The 5,153-nt window shown below is 32.4% G+C and overlaps 1 long non-coding RNA gene across 2 annotated transcripts; it reads right to left on the bottom strand.

The window, feature by feature from the left end:
* Window positions 1-468: 468 nt before the first annotated feature.
* LOC133802148 (uncharacterized) lies at window positions 469-3,995 on the bottom strand. 2 transcript variants are annotated; one of them, XR_009877168.1, is made up of 3 exons: window positions 3,768-3,995; window positions 3,608-3,685; window positions 469-713 (listed from the first exon to the last, which is right to left on the bottom strand). It is a non-coding gene; the product is annotated as an uncharacterized LOC133802148 (long non-coding RNA). The 2 variants fall into 2 exon arrangements; XR_009877167.1 differs by lacking the exon at window positions 469-713 and adding an exon at window positions 1,970-2,056.
* Between the last annotated feature and the right edge of the window lie 1,158 nt (window positions 3,996-5,153).

Raw genomic sequence — 5,153 nt, 5'->3', positions numbered from 1 at the left:
TAGGTATGTTGAATTCATGCTCTTGATTCATTGGAGATTGGGTATGGCTCAATGAAAAATTTGGATTATAGGTGGGGGAAAATGGGATATCAAAGGATTCACCATAATCATGTATATCATTGGTTTCTCTATAATTTAATTTTAATTGTGCATAATAGTTGTACTCAGAATTCCAACTATAATTAAAATGATTCATATGGTAAAAACTAAATGACAAACTAATTTTTTTTTAATGACAATTAAGGTAAAAAGAAAAAAGCAACTAAAATTAAGAGAACAAAAACAATGTTAAGATATTAAACAAAATTTAGGAGGCACAAGTGCCATCAACTAATAACAATATAATGAAATAAAAAGCTAGGAGGCCCAAATGTCATCAACTATCACAAAATAACAATAATAATAACACAAAAGCTAGGAGGCACAAATTGTAACGACCCGGATTTTCAAGACTCAATAATGCAGAAATATAAATGTTTTCATTTAACAAAATGTCTCAAAAACCCATAGAAAAAAAAACTTTTTTTTAAAAAGTCGTATGGCCATACTTTTCATTTAGTTACGAACATGTTTTATAAAGATTAAAGTGAGCCTAGTTTAGGAAAATTACACAACATTTCCAAAAATAAAAAGGCTTCCCAAAAGGTCGGTCCACATGTACATTTGCAAGGAAGACTCCCGCGCTCACTGCTCTGCCTTGCCCTTGCACTTACCTACAACATGAAACAACTAGGTAAGCGAAAATGCTTAGTAAGATCAACTTTCAAACAAGCATATAGAGAATTAGGGTTCCAGACCCATCCGGGGCCCTACACAATCAATTTCAAGAACGCTAAAGCATCCTGGAAAACTTATGGTCATGCCTGATAACCAAGGATAAATTAATTCATATCTAGATAAAAATCCTGCACTCAGAAAATCCCAGAGCAAGCAGATATATTATATCGCAACTAATTCTTATCAACAATTATATCCCTGCACTCAGAAAATCCCAGAGCAAGCAGATATATTATATCGCAACTAATTCTTATCAACAATTGTATCCCTGCACTCAGAAAATCCCAGACCAAGCAGATATATTATATCACAACTATATCTTACCAACAATTATATCCCTGCACTCAGAAAATCCCAGAGCAAGCTGATATATTATATCAGCATATAATTCAAGACCAACGCTCGACAATTTCCAACAATTTAGGCGTAAAGCGGCTCTGATTGCAGTTGCCACGGTGAGAAAGTAGCCTTCGTTCCAGTGAGATGTGGGGTCTGAAAGGAAAACAAAATGCGGGGTGCTCAGTTTCTTAACATCTAGTTAGTCGACTCAGAAAGGCGTTGTTTCTGGCTGCGCGAAAGAACCCTCCAACATAATTGTTAATCTGTAAAAGAAAACTGAGTCTCCACACTAAGATCTAGCCAATAAATATTCTCATCAAGGGTAACTATCGTGTTACCTAGGGCATCGCTACTTATTCAAGAGTGTAATCCAATTTACACGGTTTTACAGAGACTTCTATGTTAATCAGTGGTGCTGGTGAGCAGTTGCCCCTAGGGTGTTCAGCCTCACTCAATCTTGGCAACCCCTAGTATCTCTAGGCACTCTCACTGAATGGCCAATATTCACGGCTGCTATCCGGGAATAACTTATCATAGCACTTGCTCGGATTCTAACCGTCCAATGATTAAGTAAGCATGAGGGCCCCTAGGTCCCATTTATCTTGGCGCCCCTAGGTTTAACCCGCTTATCCTCATCTCATGGCCACTCGTCGCGGTAATGAACCGGACATAAATAAAATCAAGCAGTGTGACGGGGATCAACCGTCTAGGATATGACGGACTTCTACCGTTCATATTTTCTAAATCAGTACTCGCTAGACTAACGTCTCTAAGAAACTTTCTATGACAGCCTATATATGTGCATGTATCCCTATACTAACATACAAAACAATAATCATTTCATGTTGCAGCCATACAATATAAGTTGACTTACTTGGAGTCCTTAGCGCTCAGCAGGTTTTCACCCTCCAACGTTCAGTCCAGTTACGCTTAGCCAATACTGTAGTTATCCATACATTATACTTGGATTAATTATGGCACTCATAATTCACTATTATTATTTTGGGCAGTTTGGTCATTTTAATAAAAGTCATTTGTAAGGATTTATAATCCTTATTTGGTTTTAAACCTATTAAGGAAAGTCATATAAAACTATTCGAGACTAAACCCTAAGTCTCGGGGAGGCCTATCCTAAGGTCTCGATACCTAGGCTCGGGTATCAAAATGGTATTTTCCCACAATCCGCTAAAAATCTTATTCTTTCAAGATATCGCTATTAACCCGCACTTTCGACTAGCCAGTTAAAATATGTAAGATTTTAGCCGGTATTATATCCAGAAAATACTAATAAATTCCTTAATTATTTTTAAAGAAAATAAACTCTTTAAATTTTCCTTTTATTTTTCTTAAGGTTTTAATATCTAAAAACCGATTTAAGAAAATTGCCTAATTTGTCTTAATTAGGAAAACCGTTATAAATTTCTCATCATGACTAATTAATTTTCCAAAAGCAATTAATCAATTTTTTACTTACTAGAAAAATAATTCATTTAATTATTTTCTCAAAATATAGGGTTTTAAACCCTCTTTTAATTTATTAACTATTAATAAATTAAATCTCTTATTTTTAGAAAGAATAAAAACTCTTTAAATAAAAATAATTCATTTAAACTCAAAGGGGTAATTTTAGTGAACATATGATTTCAAGACTTACCAATTTATATCTTGAAATAAGCAAAATTTTACTTTTTACCTTATGTTCCAAAATCTCATTTTTACACTAAGTGTGAAAAGCCTATTTTTCACATTTTTAACTACATACTTCGTTAGTTCATAACTTGAAATTTACTTACCCAATTGTTACCAAAATTTCCAAATTCCATTTTTGTTAAGCCATTTAGGTCTTTGTAAAAATCTTAGGTCAAAATGAGCATTTTTTATTGGTGAAATCATTTTCCAACAATGAGGTAAAAATGACCTTATTTTCAAGTCCTTATTTTTTCCAAACTTTGACAGTTAATAACTTTCAAACCGTTTAAGATTTTCTTACCAAATTTTACAGTGGACTAATAGGTTATGCCAGAAATATGTCCACAAAATTTTAGAAAAAACTGGGTTCATTTGCCCTATACAGTGGCTGTCCAACCTTGGTTCCGAAAATAAGAATACGAAAAAGCTGTTTTTTACCTAAACTTTGAAATAGCATAACTTACTCATTTCTAAACATTTTGTAGTGTTTCAAAAGCTCAATTTTATGTACTAAATCTCAACAACATCACAGAATAATTTAATTTTACAAAACCAATATACAGTGGCTGCTTGACCCCTTGGAAGTCACAGCTCAAAACATGTTTTGTTTTAGGGTATCCTACAAAACCCTTGGGGGTTTTGGTTCCCATTTTCAAAATCAATACTCATGCATCATAAAAATTATTAAACAATTACCATAACCTTATTACATCACCAACAAGAAACTTTAAGCATTAGATATACAAAATAATGCTTAAAACTAAAAACCCTACAACAAAATCATCAAAAGTAAACTTTTTACCTCTTTGGTGTTCTTGCTTAAGGTTTGGACCTTCCTATAAGCTTTGACTCCTTCAAACCTTTCAAAAACCCTAACCAACTTCCCCCAACAACATAGGTAATTAGCTATTTGAAACTCTATGATTAAAACTTGACAAAAGTCTAGATTAATGAGACTTTACCTTAGGGAAAACCCTTCCTAGACCAAGACTTAGCTTCCAAGTTTCTTTGGTGTTCTTGGGGTTGAAAATGGAGAGAACACTTGAGAGAGTCTCCAAAAATCAGATGAGAGTGAATGAGAGAATGTGGGGATCGGTTTGGGGGTTAGAATAGCCCACAATACTCTTCAAAATATCACAAAACACTTGAGTGCTTTTCTACCCACTTGACTTCTTAATTAAATGGGATTTGAATTTTATAAAATTTGGTTCACACAACTCTAAAAGACCACATGGTCGGCCACCCTTTGCCATATATGTGATCATTAAATTTTTTTATTTTTTTTTATAAAGGTTTCATAAGAAGAAAAGTCCAAATTGGCTTTTGACACCTTTTTTCACTCTTATTAAGTTTTTATCACCAAACTTAACATTAATTAATTAAATTAAATGTCTCTCATATTTAATTTAATTAATCACATAATAAAATTTAACCTAAGGTCCATTCATGGAATATAATTCCCCATTTCGGTAAAATTAGGCATTTAACACAAAATGCCCTAAAATTTCCATTTTCTTTTAGGTTTATTATTTTTGACCACACTTTAAGTTTTATGAATGTATTTTATGCCCAAAATATAATTTCCATGATATTTCGTTTTATTTTCCGAGATTTTTACCCGATCAGGGTTTTTGTGTCGGTCTAGGACCGAAAGTCTTATCTTGACTTTTAAAGTCACAAAATTCATATTTTGGCTAGCAATAACTCATGGAATACTTACAAACAAAATATAATATTATTTAAAATAATATTCTTAACCCGGGAGAAAAATCCCGACCCGAGTCGTTTAAAGGTACCCAAAAACGTAGGACGTTACACAAATGCCGTCAACTAACAAAGATATAAATGAAATAAAATTTCAATAAAGTTACAACAAAATTAGGAGGCACAAGTGCCATCAACTATAAAAATTAAAAAGATAGATAGGAGGCACAAGTGCCGTCAACAATAAAAATTAAAAAGATAGATAGGAGGCACAAGTGTTGTCGACTAAAAAAAAATAAATATAAATATATAAGTAAGTTTTTTTATGGGTGGTAGAACCGTCCCAAATCTTTCTTTTTATCTTTTTCTTAGTTTTTATATAAATATATTTTGTTTATATTTTTGTATATAAAGTTTTTTTCTTTTTTTTTTAAATGCAAAAATTTAAATAATTAGTAGAAGAATTCACTAACCTTGAGAAAAAGTTCATTTGTTTTTTCTTGCAACTCCCCGGCAACAGCGACAAAAACTTGATGGACCCAATACGTGTATGTTTTAAATTGTAGAGTCCAAGAACTTTTCTTATCTAATTATTTAGTAGTATTATAGTATGTATAGTATTATCTTTGTAACTGTGGATTTTT

The sequence above is a fragment of the Humulus lupulus genome, chromosome 9, assembly GCF_963169125.1.
Source record: "Humulus lupulus chromosome 9, drHumLupu1.1, whole genome shotgun sequence".
Lineage (NCBI taxonomy): Eukaryota > Viridiplantae > Streptophyta > Magnoliopsida > Rosales > Cannabaceae > Humulus > Humulus lupulus.
Note: the sequence above shows the minus strand (reverse complement) of the source record. Positions and strands in the feature narration are given on the sequence as shown.